The following is a 15121-nucleotide window of genomic DNA, read 5'->3' on the forward strand; positions in this document are numbered from 1 at the left end:
AGTATATTTTATTTGATGTCATTTAAAGGAGCAGTTGCTGCTCTATAGAAAAATGTAGTGTGCCTATTTTTAGAAATAATGCATGGCAGTCAGTTGTGCTCTCTTTCTTTGTTCCTTAGTAGTAAGAACATTTTTTGTGTCGCTTCCTCCCATGTTGTTAAGCACTGTTAAAGGAACACTTAGTGTTTTTCTGTGGTGACTTAACAAGAAATCCAAGTTGATTCTTTAACTAGGATGACTGTTTGATGAAATATCAACTAAACTTACAAACATTTCAGAAGAAGGTCCTGAAAATGCTCTGAAGGCCTCCTTGTCTCTCCTGAAGCATGTGCTTCATGCACTTCCCTCCCTGCAACACAGTGTTCCAGGTGGGTGCAGGAGGAGGGTGCCAGTGAAAACTGAACACTGGGTTGCAAACACCCCAGAGAAAAACAGTCAGGACTCATCTGGCTTGCAAATAACAAAGTACATTTGACATGAAAGGAGATAAAGATGTTTATGGCAGTAGGAACTAATTTACCAAATCACTGGTGGACTGTTCCTATTGCTTAGGAACATTCCCCCTAAGCAATCACTATCAAGGCAGGTAACTGAGAAAATAGGTTTATTTTTTAACTTCCTTTAACAATACTCGGTGATAAGGGGCATACCTTTGGTAGCAGCAGGCAATCAAGCCACAGTCACCTCTCCAGCTGAGTGAGACCCTTGGAGGAGGAGGAGGAGGAGGAGGAGGGCAGCTCTTCATGTGGCAGTTCTCAAGCCCAGCCCTGACCACGTGGAGCTGCTGAGGAGCAGGAGCTGCCAAGATCCAGACACCTGCAGGGGAACGAATGCCAGCTCACAGCGCCTGACTGCATTTGAAGATTAGTAAAGAAGTATCATCCAAATCAATAGAGTGTGTGACAGCAATGAAAATACCTGGTGGGAAGCACAGGCAAGGTCTGCACTTGCTGGCAGGTGATGCTGCAACACCCTGTGCTATTTCCAGCAGTCAGCTCTTAAAGTGTTGCAATATTGATTGCCTGAATGGTGTTTTGGAGAACAGCAGTGACCAGCCCTGCCCATGCTCAAGCCAACCCTTTAGTGAAAAAAGTGAGACCCTGATTATCACTTCTCTTTTGCTGTAATGCAGATGATATTTTAAAATAACATCCTTATCTCTAGGTGCTCTTTGCAGCTGCCTTTTGGCTGATGATGGGAGCCTGAACTGGAAAGGTCCCCTCTTTCACCTGCAGAACAGGGGCATTTTATCTCAATTTTACTGATAAGTTCTGCAGTTAATGAAGAGATAGTTTTAAGTTAAAGATTAATTTTGGGTTTAGATGCTCACTTCTCCCTCTCTGTAATACAATAATTAAATCAGGATAGCCAAATCAGTAACACATCAAGTCATGAGAAATTTTCCCATCTCCTTTTTCCTCCTGGAATTCCAGTATCCTACATCCCAGTGCCAGAAAGCACTTTAACATTGCTGATAAGTGTTGCTGCTTTACTGTAGTATATTGGAGGACAGAGAGAAGAGGTGGATTATGCTTTGTCTTGAAGAGTGGCAAAAAAAGGAATACATTTGTGTTCAGGCAAAGCCCTTCTCCCAGGAAGTAATATAGCCTTTTTTGCCCAGTGAGGAGGAGTAATTCACTATTTACCTGAGAAAATTTTCTGCTGATTGGTTTGCAATCAGATAAACGTGGGCATGAAAACATTCTTCCTGGAAAGACAGCTCTGCTGGCTCTTGCTTTTTTCATGGCAAAAAGGTTTGTAGGAAAGAACTGTGGGATATGCAGTATTAGTTCTTAGACGTGGATAGCCTCACCATCTTCTAGCTGCCACGTCTCGCATAGCAGAAGGGAGAACTGCTGAACTTGTAATAAATTTAAGGTGCTTGTGTCTGCATACAAACTTCTCCCCTAAAGTCCTCTGCCCATTTTGAAAGAACCTTTATTGACATGGTCAAATTCAGTAATAAGTATAATAAAGTAATAAATAATAAGGGAGGTCCAGGTCCTGTCTTAGAGCCTTACAAAGACCTTTCATTTTTTGAAGCACATGTTCTTCACTCAATTAATGTGTAAAACCTCATTTGGAAACGAAATGCAAAATTTGGGGGAAATTGAACGTTTGTTTTCATTTATTTAAAATATTTTTTTACATTAATCCTGTTTTCATTTATCTTAGCTTTAAATGTTTCACACTGGAGTTATTCCTGAATTAGAATAGTAAAAGTCAGATTAAAAATAGATCTATTATATCTAGTAGATCCATTCAACTATTTGTTTATTTATCACATAATACTGCTGAGGAACTATACTACCAAGGGAAAAAAAAAAAAAAGCTATTATTACTTTATAGCTTAGTATTTCATTGCTAATTGTCCCTGATTTTATAACCTATAACTGGGACAAGGTTTAAGGTCCACAATATAAGAGATTTGTTTTGTTATGGTCCTTATTCCATTTATGGGATATCATAAACGTTGCCAACATTGTTTAGAAGGACTTTTAAATGTAGGCAGGTTTATCTCTTTAATAAAACCATTCTTTGATGGTAGCTTATTAACTACAAGAAATGAAAGAACCAACTCAAATAGTTTGGTTGAATATCCTCTTTGGGATACAATAATTGTTTAAGCATGAGGAAATAGACTGATTCAAGGAAAATAAGAACAGAACTGAAACAATAGGATAAAAAGGGATGGGAAGCATCATTGGCTCTATTTCTCTTGTTATTTGAAAATGTAAACAATCTAAGGCAGAAATGGGTCCCCTACTTTGTGTTTCCACTTCTACCTCAGGGCAAAGTGTAGCACCCTCACTTGGTTACAAAAGCAATGGTACCTTCACTTCAGCAGAATTAGCATGCTTTAATTGTTACCTTAATTAAAAGGGTATCTTAAATAATTACAATCCTAAGTTTGAGTGAGCAGATATGTAAGAAATATGCTATTAGGAGCAATATTTCATTGACAGAAAAATGATGTGATAGTTTTCAATGCTTCCTATCCCTCTATAAGCAGCTATCTCTAATTCAAGACAGGTATTTTTCATTTCTTGAAAGCAAAGTACAGAAAAGCAGGAATGTTATTGTCCTGTAATAATCAGTGGTACCTGGTTATTTTTGTAGCTGTCATTTCTCAATATACTCCCTTAATATAACTTATCATTGCATCCCAAAGGATTGGTGTGGTATGGAGAAGCCCTTTCACACAACTCCCCATATCTCCCTCCCCTACAGGTATTTCTACTTCCCTGTGCAGTAGCAGCAGCAAGCCCTTCCACCTCTTCACTCCTTCCCACTTCACACTGCAGTTAGAAAAGTATTTCCCAGCCACCATCCTTCAAGATAACCACAACTGACACCAAAACACAATTTAAGCAACACTGTCCACGTGAGAGCTTATCAGCAGTGGAGTGAGATTCTGCTGGTAGAGAGGAAAAGACCCCCAAGACCCTGATTTAGTAGTTGTTACCTGGATGTCCATAATCACACCCGGGTATGTCAGTGGAAGGAGATTGACTTAGAAAAGGTCCCCTTACCCAGGCAGGAGGTGCTTCACAAGGATAGGTGGCTGCAGACTGTCCTCTGTACAGAGCAATGACACCCAGCACCTTCCAGGAGCAGGGCCACAAAGATCTGAGGTAGTGGGTGGAGGAAGAGCAGTAACACGGAGCCCTCTCACCACCTGGTGGCTCATTCAGCAGCCTCTCTGAACCCACAGCTCCAAGCTCTCAGGCTTTAAATGATAAGAGAAACAAGCAAGTTCTTGTCCAGTGCCAATTCCCATACACTGCTCTGAGTGCTGAGATAGGAGACTGTCCTATTTTTCAAAAGCAACATTGTAAATTCATTTGGCTTAATAATTAAGCAAATTTTTTCAGATATTAATCACACTGAAATGATGGCAAGAGGTTATTCCCATCTTGATTTCCTTCAGACAGCTTTTCTCAGCCAAATTGCATAGGTTTTCCTTAGGGATGATTCATGTCCTCCTTGCAGGTGAGGCTTTTATCCAGCTTATAGCCATTTCCAAACAGATGCACCAGAAACTGGCTTTTCAGGCTCAGTGGCACTTTGACAGAAGGGCCAGCACAGCACTTTGTTTATGGAGCTCTTCCTACTGCCTTCTCCCAGCTTTCTGTGAGTTCCAGGAGCCAGCAGAGTCAGGGCACAAGTCACTGAGGTGGTGACATGCATGGTGTCCTTCAAGGCACATGTCCAGAGTGTGGCAGTGTTCACAGGGGTCTTAGGATGAGGGAAGAGACAAGAATGTTGACTTCATGTTTCAGAAGGCTTGATTTATTATTTTCTGATATATATTATATTAAAACTATACTAAAAGAATAGAAGAAAGGATTTCATCAGAAGGCTAGCTAAGAATAGAAAAGAAATAATAATAAAGGCTTGTGACTGACTGAGACAGTCCAGATGGCTGGACTGTGATTGGCCATTAATTAGAAACAACCACATGAGTCCAATCACAGATCCACCTGTTGCATTCCACAGCAGCAGAAAACCATTGTTTACATTTTGTTCCTGAGGCCTCTCAGCTTCTCAGGAGAAAAAATCCTAAGGAAAGGATTTTTCAGAAAATAACATGGCTACACCAGAGCAGCACCAAGTTAACTCACTTTGACACTTCGCTGACTTCTGCAGCTCAGCTGGGTGTCCCAGGAGCCACAGCCTCCCAAAAAAGGCTTAGGAGTATTTTTCCATTTCAGTCTGCCCATCATTGAAGTGTATTTGGGAGAAGGCCAAAGCAAGCAAAGGTTCTTCTCTTGACAAACACAAGCCCCTTTAAGTTTAAGTATAAGCTTTCTTAAGCTTAAATATCTAAAAATTAAAAGAACACATATATGTTTATACATACATGAATATTATACACACACACACACACAATAATGCCTGTTGCTAAGAGATGTTACCACTGCAAAGCTTTTGTGACTGCGACCTCCTTAAGGAGGAGTGTGAGCTATTTCATAGCACATCCCTTCTGTCAAAGTGCCACTGCCTGTAACAAGGGTGCAGCACCTTCCTCAGCAGGGAAAATGCCCACTGAACCAGGGCTCTGCACCACTCACACTTTGTGCACCCCATGCCAGCCATGGGCCTTTTTGTGAAAAATGCAACAGAATCTCAACAAAAAGAGACAGACAGATAATTACAAGACTGGAGCATTTGGTTAGACAACTGGTTCATATCCAGACATCTTAATTAAACACCTGCAACCAGGCACTGAGCCTGCTAACAACCAGGCAGATGCACGACTAGTGGATCAGGATCTTTAATTGAGTTGCTATAAATTTAATTACAACTTCTCTGGAAAGTAGTTCTCTACCCATTCTACTCTTTCCCTTTAGACAAACAGTTTTGCTCTTTTGTTACAGTCTTTTCAAGCAGAGAAGTTTGTCATATATTCAAAGGCCTTTTCAACAAAACTGTAGCATGTGCTTTGACATGGCTTAAAAGGCAATGATGGCTTTTCATTTTTAGTACTATAGAAAATCAAACATGTAGAACTAATTTTTTTTTTTTAAAGCTCCTAACTTCTAAGAAAATGACAGTTCTGCAAATCACTGATTTGGATATAAGCCATTAATCCCACACTCTGAGTGCCTAAATCCTTATTTAAATTATGAAATTTTGGTTGAAATATTTGAGATAGTTCATGAAGATGCATAAAGTTTGTATCCCAGCACTCACTGCACTTCAGATGGAATTAAGTTTTACTGTGATCTAAAATAGAGAAAGAGAGGAAGTCCCATGGTGATATTTTAAAATGTCATTAGCTATGAAATGTCAAGTGCACAAACAGCTGCTAGAAGACCAGTTCCACCGCATGCTCCTGTCCTCATGCCTGGAAGCCAGTCTTTGAACAGAGCACAGCTTGACCAGGAAGAAAAGCATCTCCTCCCCATTTGCAACACTCAATGTACCCTTTCCTACAAGATGGGAAAGGGGAAGGCTGGGGAGGGAATGGCATCTTGGGTACATCTTGCTTGGATATGTGCTTGAGTCACGAGACCTTTGGTGCTCCAGATGAGCAACACTATCGCAGGCTTTAATTTCAACTATTTTTAGTGAGAGTTTCCTGATTAGGCCCCTAAAAAACAAGGTTCTCATCACCTACCTTAGAGAGGAGGTGCTGGGCTGTGCACACCATGCTGGGTTGAGCTTTGTGGCAGCACGCAGTTGGCAGAGCTGCTGAGAGCAAGGAACCACACCCAGTGCATTGCTACAGGCACTGATCCCAGCTCCCCAAACATTCCATAGACTCATTCCAGACTGTTCTAGGATGCCATTGGGCAGCCTAAACAAACAACACCAGGTTTTCAAACTCTGACCCTTATTCACAAACCCCACCAGTCTGACACACCCATTGCTTTTGTTTCTCACTTACTTGTGCAACCCCGTTGTGTTCTTTGACTGTTTCTCCGTGCTGGACAGATATAGTCAGTGGTAGAGCTGGATATCCTTTTATCACACAATCATTCAGGTTGGAAAATATCTTCAGGTTAAGTTCAACAGTAAATCTCAGTCTGTGACATGCAATTGCATAGAAACTGCCCATAAAGAAAAACTTACAATTTAGACAAAGCATTTTTTTTCATTTCTTCTCTATATGGAAAACTCACAAGATGTGTGTTCTTTTGCTATGCCTCCTAATTAGAGTACGAAAAAAAAATGCTACCTTTTTCATTTCTTATGCCAGAAGTCAGTATCTTAGATTACAGAAAAGCATATAGGAACCAGAAAACCATATTTTGATGTCCCCTTACTTTCCCATGGTGCCTTTCCTCATTAAGGCTATAGAGTTTAGGATTGTTTGTTTTCATCTTACTACCTACAGGGAAACTGGCTAAGCAAGGATTCCCTTAACAAAAAGCTAACTGAGGAACATGCACAACCCCCCACACTGGCAATTTAGTACAGGGGACTGAAGATAATGTCATCATGAAATGAACCCAGTTTCTGTCACATTTAGAGAACTACAAATGTTCTTATAATGTCAGCCTCAGCTTCTCCACTTGCAGCAAGTCTGCTTTTACCTATCTGATCATTCACTACTAGGGTAAAGGAAAAGTTATTACTGAAAAATATTGCTAGAGGCAACACATGTGTCCATTTCCAAAGCAAAAATTACATGATGAAGTCACAGTGAAAAAAATCTAGCTCTGGAATATGACAGATTTAAAGAGTCCAAACCATCCATTTAGTACCTTGTGAGCAATCTCAGCTAAATACAAAGGTGTCAGAGATGTCAGATCCTTTATCTGGGTGCAGCCTTCCCAGCCACAAGTAAACATGTCTTTTATCTACCTAAGGAAGATAAGGAGGAGGAAAATGCTCTGTGGAGATATTAGAAAGATAATGCCTCTCACACAGTTGAGGCTTTAGGTGAACTCTGCAAGTAAAGGGGAAAAAAAATAGAAAAGTGTTTTTTCTTCTCCTCATAAAGAGTTTTCAAAGAGCCACATTTTGAGGAAAAAAAAGCCTGAAGGAGTGCGACTGATTGCTTTTGAATTATCTCAGCATGGTGTCATCTTATCTGAAGTTTTCATTTGTTCCTGTGACTAGTAATTGGGCCCTAAACTGACTACCAGATTTAGCAGGATCAAGCTCTCAAATTCAGAGCACTGCAAAAACACAAAGAGAATTTTTGATCTTTAAACTGAAAGATAAATGGATGTTATCCTTGTGACATGTGACACTTCAAGTACTGAAATAAGGGGGCTGGGGAGCAGGCTTTTTGGAACTTGGTGTGTTCCTTTGCTAATAGTAAGATCTAAGTTGCTCTCAGCTTCTGCCATCTTGAAAACTCTGAATATTGACACATCTGTGACAAATGAGTGACAACCAAGGTTATAAACTTATGCATCACTTGCCAAAATACCTGTCATTCCTAAAGTAACCAATTCTGCCTAATCACAGACTACAGAAGAGGCTTTTATACCATTTTGCTGTTTGTTAGTTTGAGTTACAGATTAACTTGATTAAGGTTTAAAAGACTCAGGATGACATATTAATTTCTATCAACAGATAAGATTATATTTGGAACAGACTGATTGCAATCTTTATTTTTGCATTATAATCATATGCAAAGTGTGTGAAATTAAAATTTACCATCGTGCTCTGTTATAAAGCAAACAAATTTCTGAATATTTCACAATTTGAATTCACCACCCTCTTCTACTTTTGATTTAGACCCAAACTTAAAGAACCAGCCTCTCAGCTTCACAGATCACTTTATCATTTTATCAACTGAATTCTTTCTACTCAGCAATGGAAAATAAAAATAATAGTGTGCCAGAATAATAATTATTTTTGATGGGCATAGACTTTAGTAATTCAAATTCAAAAGTAAACAGCTGCATGTACCTAAGTTCAGAGATTATCAAACACTTCTGGATACAAACCTTATTTCTGTCTTGATGTGTATGAATACAAGTGTGTGAAAAGACACACTTGTGTCTTTTTATGTCTGTATTTGTGTCTGTATTAAGACCGTGTGCTAGCAAAAACAATATTTTCCTACTTCACAGCTGTATTACAGACTGTGTGCTAGTGAAAAGAATATTTTCCTGCTTGAGCCCCCTTTTCAATTTTTAGTGCTGAGTCTAATTATATTCAGAATCTTTCTTCTACATCCATAAGGACTGCTGGCCTATTAGTGGTGGCAGGGAATGTGTCATTAAAACTTTCTTCCATATAAATCAAATTATTGGAAGAAGCTAGATGAGCATTTATTACCGAGGCACTCTCAGCTCCCTCTAATGAGGTCAGAGAAGCTGAACTTATTTTGCATTTGGAAGAGATAATGCTAATCAGCTGCTACTGAGCACAGCTTCAAGGTGACTGCTGTGTCCCAGTAAATCTGTGTCATATTTGCACGTAGATAGATGTGGAACTACAGCACATTAAGAGAATGAAATGTATCATCCTAATTATTAATATTTTATGTTGATGACTCAATTACCTGTCATATCCTATAGGAACACTTTCACACAGTGGGAGACATGGTACAGCACAGTTTTCTATTAATTTAATACTCAGTTAATCTGGTGCTCCAATTTTCCATGGGGAAAAAAACCCACTCAGATGTGTTTGCTACATTTTAATCTATTTCTATTTTAAACCAGTCAATGAATGAACTTATCTGCAGTTAAAAACAAAATTTTATTATGCCATTTCTCAAATCCCTTCCTCAGAACTCATGAACTTTAAAAAATTATTTCTGAACTGGTCTCAATGTATTAAAATTTCATCTATGAGTGTCAGACAGCTCTAAGGAAAGCTTCCAAAAATTATATGCAGTTCTACAAACTTGAAATTCATAAAGCCAAATTCCATTAAATATAATTTCCAGATAAGTGCAAAGGAACATTAGCAGACTAAAGACTGGAAGCTAATGAATTCTGGTTCTCTGTTCTCCAGGAACATGTATTTGTACATTCACTTTTACCTCTCCCGTGAAGCCCTTTAGATAATTTCAGAGACCTGCTCTCTACCTGTGTTCTCTTCCAAGCCTGTCCACATTCAAGGTATCTTTATTCACAACTATATACTGAAATTGTTGCCAGGCAACAGAATTGGTGTGCCTCAGCTCCTGATGCAGTTTTCCCCTTTTCTTGATTTGTATTCCTGAACCCATCTGCTCAGAATTAAAAATGCCTTAAACTAATCACAAGCAGCACTGACTCTCCTTGTACAAAAGTTTAGGATATGGTTGGCAACACATTACAGGATATTTTAGAAATGTTAACAAGATTCAAAGCTGTGCAGAAATAAATCTTTTGCTTTCTTTGCATTAATTCTCTGTTTGACAACCATTTCCTAAAAATGACATGCAGGCTCTACTGTATTTTGAATTTCTATTGTATTCTTGCAGCTTTGAACTACAGTCCTGTAGTTAAGTGTTCAACACAATAGAAAAACCTAAAGAGATATGCCTGGAACCATTTCCAACTCCTTTTTTTCTGATGCTTTTAACTTTGGGTATTTCCACAAATTAAAAAGTTCCAGTGGATTTGCAGACATAGCTGCTCTTCTGCCCAAAATTCTCACTGGTTGCTATTCACTCACATAGTAACTTTTTGTTTCCAAATTCCTGTCCCTTAATGTCTTTACTTTCTCCCACTCTATTTAGTGTTATTATAATGGTATGCTAACTTCCAAAAACTGAAAACTATTGCAGAGGCAACTGCAAAGTAAAATTGAAGTTCAATTCCTCCTAGCAGCTCTCATGTTAGAACTAGAACTATAGTTTTTATACAAAAAGCAGAAGAGACTCAATCCAGTCAACATGTAACTATCACATTATACAGCAAAAGCCTGGAAATATTCCTTGGAAACTTCATGGGTTCCCCTTGCAGGATTAGTTCTCCTCATGTGAATGACTGAGAAAAATAGGAGTGGGGAAGCAGGAACAGCAGCAACAGCAGAGAATATGTGACGCAGCAAAGGGCAGGTATTCTGTACTCTGCCTTGTATTATTGAAAATCCATCAAAAGAGACAATTTTTATGTTTAAAAGGTTTCTAATGATGCACTGCTACACAGCTGAAAATGGAAGAGAAAAAGTTGTCAACCCATTACTAATACAGAAAGATAGTCTAAACCAACACCTTATCAAAGACAATTATAAATAAATAGATATTTTACAGCATTCTAGTTTTCAAAAGTCTTTTACAGTCATTTTACTACTTTAGCACTTAGTTTAGTTGCTTCTACAAGTCTATAGAAGAGTTTAAAAGGTATTCTTAAAATTAATGAGCAGAATCTCAAAACTCCACCTACAAGCATTTAAAATCAGTCCAAGGCAACACAGCATTTATTCTCGAATCTATCCACTACACCAAAATTAAATCCACTAAGTACTTCAGAAATATTGTATTTAATTTCATTACATATCTTAGCATACATCTTGGAATTCAGGAATTGGCTACAATTTTGCATAGATAGACAGCTCATATTTGCAATTCCATTAATTTACTCTGTCCAAAAGAGCGAGGAAACAGTCCTCCAAAGGTTTACCTTTACATGAATACATTTAGCATTTTTATGCATGTTTTTAGGTGTATTCACACATAGGCAGTGGCAGCACCCTTCAAAGGGCCCTACCTTAAACACTATTCATACACACTGCTTATAAACAACACTTGAGCTTTAAATAAAGCTCCTTCAGTACGGACCACTGGACTGTCACTGACAGCTGTGGGGCGCACATTTTCACAAGCAACAGCCAACACAGAAGCACCTCTAGATGATTTTATGAGAATCTAAGAATTGAACATATTTCACTTTCAAATATTTTGGCATTTTGTGCAGTGGGTCAAATTTGTGCACTGTTGCAACAGCTTGAGGGATTGACTCTGGCTGGACTCCACCAACACTGCTCTATTACTCCATTCCTCATCTGGATGGGGAGAGAAAACACAATGAAAGAGTCATGGGCTGAGATCAGGAGGGCAGGGAAAGCTCACTCACCAGGTACCATCATGGGCAAAACAGACTCGACTTGGATAAATTAATTTATAAGCAATCAAATCAGAGTATGATAATGAAAAGAAATCTGTGAAACCTCTTCCTCTGATCCCTTCTTCCTTCCCAGGCCTAACTTGATTCCCAATTCTCTGCCTCCTTCACCCCAGGGAGACAGTCAGCTCATTATAAGTTGGTTCTCTGTGGGCTGAGAAGAGCTGCCATGGTCTGCACCATGGGCTGCAGAAGAGTATCAGCTCTGGCACCTGGAGCACCTCCTCCCCCTCCATCACTGACCTTGGTGCCCACAGGGCTGCTTCTCTCACATATTCTCACTCCTCTCTTTTCTGCAGGAACTTCTTTCTCTCCTTAGTTATGTTGTCCCAAAGGCTCTCCCACTGTCACTGATGGGCTCAGCCTTGGCCAGGGGTGGTCTGTCTGGGAGCCATGTGGCATTGGCTCTGTCAGACATGGAAGTTTCTGGCAGCTCCTCACAGCAGCCACTCCCATAGCCCTGCCCAGAACCTTCCACACAACCCCAGTACATACAGAGAGCCTGAGGAGTGACTCCATGGTGGTTATCCCAGTGGAATTACACAGGAAGCTGCCTTCTGAAGGCAAGCACAGCACTGCAGCCATGATATTTTATTAAAATCCTGGCAAAGGGATTTTTCTCCTGAAAAGCTGAGAAACCTCAGAGGAAAAGAAAACCAATAATTATCTGCTGCTGTGGAATGCAACAGATGCATCTTTGATTACATCCATGTTGGTTGTATCTAATTAATGGCCAACCACAGTCAGCTGGCTCAGACTCTGAGAGTCACCAGCTTTTGTTATTCCATTTTTTTCCTTTCCTTGCTAGCCTTCTGATGAAATCCTTTCTTCTATTATTTTAGTATCATTTTAATATAATATATATGTCATAAAATAATAAATCAGCCTTCTGAAACATGGAATCAGATTCTTGTCTCTCCCCTCATCCTGGGACCCCTGTGAACACCACCACACAGCACAATAACAGTGATAAAAAAAAGCTGCTCAACTGTGCTTGTTATGGCATTTTTCAATCTAAAGGGCAGAAACATTAGAGGCCTGTGAGCTGCCTCTCCATGACTGAAAATTAAGAGCCTGCACAGAGAGAACACTGCTTGAGCATCAGCAGGCCTATTTCATTAGCATGCATGTTAAGTTTTCCTCAAGAAATCTCAGAAGCACTAAGGGTATGCAAAATTAATAGAAAAATGAATATTTGAAAGTGCTAGAAAAACATGTCTCAGCATTCAGGCCCTGTCATAACCTAACACAATGATGTAAAATGCTATGATCGAGGTAGCAAGGGACTAGAATCAAAATTACCCACTAAACTTTCCTGGGTAGCCTAAGAAGATTCTCTGAAGAGTGATTTAAATTCCCTGCATAACTTAATTAATTATCAGGAAGGCAATTTATTCAGATGGACACCTCAATTTAAATGCATATATAACACATTAATCTATAATATTTTAATTGAATGAGTTCAGATAACACTAAAAAAATGGTACTGTTTTTGAGCTAATAGTTTAACAGAATGAACAAACTAGAATACTTTATCTATATTAGCTCTATGTTATCTCCACTCTCCACACTGCTTTAAGGTCAAGATCATAGAGCTGAAGCTCTTCAAGGTTTGATTTAGTTAGTGCATGCAAACTCACTATGGTAAACCAAACTCTGCTTTGCAATTTAAAAACAGATTCAAATTAGGAAACATTGCACTGGATGAGCTTAAAATGCATTGCATCAAAGTTGAGAATCAGGGCTGTGTTTTAATGTGCATGCTCATGTTTCCCAGAACACAAAAAAATAAAGAAAAATCACATTTTAAATGGCTCTTAGGGCTTATTTAGGGATAATAGCTTGTAATAACTCCAGCTGCTCTTTTGAGTGCATATTCCATATCAAGATACATTGCTTGTGTCTTAGCAAAATCCATGGCAATCTAGTGAGCAATGAGGGCACAAGTCCACATTCTCAGTTTTGCAGTAGTTGCACCCTGAGAACAATTAGCTGTAAAACCCATGTTGTAGAACTTTCTCCCTTCTTGGAGTGGGAGAACTGGAAGTACCAGCAAACTAGACTTCCTGACAGCCACATGCCACTGATCAAGGGATGCCCCAGTTTCAAATTCAACAGGTAAAGCAATGTTCTGTGAGGGAAGTGCCAAGTGGCCTCTGTACAAAGAGCAGACACAGGGGCATCGGGCTCTGGGCTTCACTGATGCATTTTGGCTTTCATGAGCAGCTCACAATTTCTGTCACGTCAGACACGTCTGTGTTGTACAACAGTGCTGTTAATAAACAGCTTGGGCTGAGCAAACTCTTGACACCATGCACAAGCATTCATGGATGCCAGGTCTGAAGCACACAGGCCACAGAAATAAGCCTTGTTCACTGAGTACTACCGTTCACATACTACTGCTTTTGTGGTCACCTTCTGCAGGGACAGGAGAGGTCACAGCTAAAGCAAGCCCCATTGCAGCAAGCTAACAAATACTGATGATTTCTGAATTTAAAATAATTCATCTAAACAAATCTGAAGTCTCATTAAATCTCATTAAGTAGTGATTACTTTAGCAACCTACTCCTGTGGGCTTAAATAGGCCCCCTGCAGGTTGTTCAGGCCAAAGGCCCATTTTAATGTCTTTTTCACAGGATTCTGGCACTCCCCTTACCAAAATATTTCTGCTGTATATTCAACAGTATCTGCTCCTCAGCCTTTTCTACAAACTTCTTGACACCTTTTCTTCTGTTTGGGCCTCCTTCACAACTCTGCCATGTTGTACTTCGCAAGTACAGCATCTGATATAGTGTCTGCAGTGCAGAGCTCGAGCCAATTAGCTGATTCTCAATAAATTTGTTACAAAAGGACAACTACACATGGTTTCTGAACATAGTTCACAACCAAATTAATAAACATTCACTCCACAGTGTCTGTGTTCAGTGCTCACAAGAATTGACACAGGATGGTCCGACTGTACCCCAGCTCCAAGTGCAAGGTTAATGGTACCAGATTATCTCCAGTCATCAACTTCAGTGACAAACCAAAAAACCCAAAACAAGTTTTCAGTGACACCAGAAGACTCCTTAGCCCAACAGCTCTCCACTGTAAAGTCTCCAGATCAAGCAACAGTAAAGACCAGGTAGAGAAGATTTTCCCACCTTCCACCCTTCAAAGTGGGAATCATCCCATGCTGCCGACCTGTGTCAGGACACAAGACTGTACCAGAAGCCGAGCACCATCACTTGAAACACTTACCTACCTTAGGCTGCCAGTGCTGATCAGGTCACTCAGAAGCAGGGAGCCCATTCCAGTTCAGATAGCAATCATTTAAGAGGTTTGTTTTTTCTGGAGTTTTTTGGCATAATAACAGAAGTATTGGAGTTTAATGTATCCAGTAGAGAACTTGAAGTTGGATGGCAGTAGTAGTTGCAACTAGTGATCTCGTCTGTCTCTGTTTATGCCTACAAATTCCATTCACTCCCTTTAGTATTATCAGTTATGCTACAGTGTGATGACCTGGTTTACAGAGCCAAAATGAAACACTTTGAGCTCAGTTTCTCTCAGGAGAGCTGGAGTTTGCAACATCAGCTTCAAGTCAACAAATTCTT

General features: G+C 39.6%; 1 long non-coding RNA gene across 1 annotated transcript; it reads right to left on the minus strand.

Annotated features, from left to right (window-relative positions):
* Nucleotides 1-10868: 10868 nt before the first annotated feature.
* Nucleotides 10869-14964, minus strand: LOC118684056 (uncharacterized). The gene is made up of 2 exons (XR_004979762.1): nt 14773-14964; nt 10869-11409 (listed from the first exon to the last, which is right to left on the minus strand). It is a non-coding gene; the product is annotated as an uncharacterized LOC118684056 (long non-coding RNA).
* Between the last annotated feature and the right edge of the window lie 157 nt (nt 14965-15121).

The sequence above is a fragment of the Molothrus ater genome, chromosome 1 (genome assembly GCF_012460135.2).
Source record: "Molothrus ater isolate BHLD 08-10-18 breed brown headed cowbird chromosome 1, BPBGC_Mater_1.1, whole genome shotgun sequence".
Lineage (NCBI taxonomy): Eukaryota > Metazoa > Chordata > Aves > Passeriformes > Icteridae > Molothrus > Molothrus ater.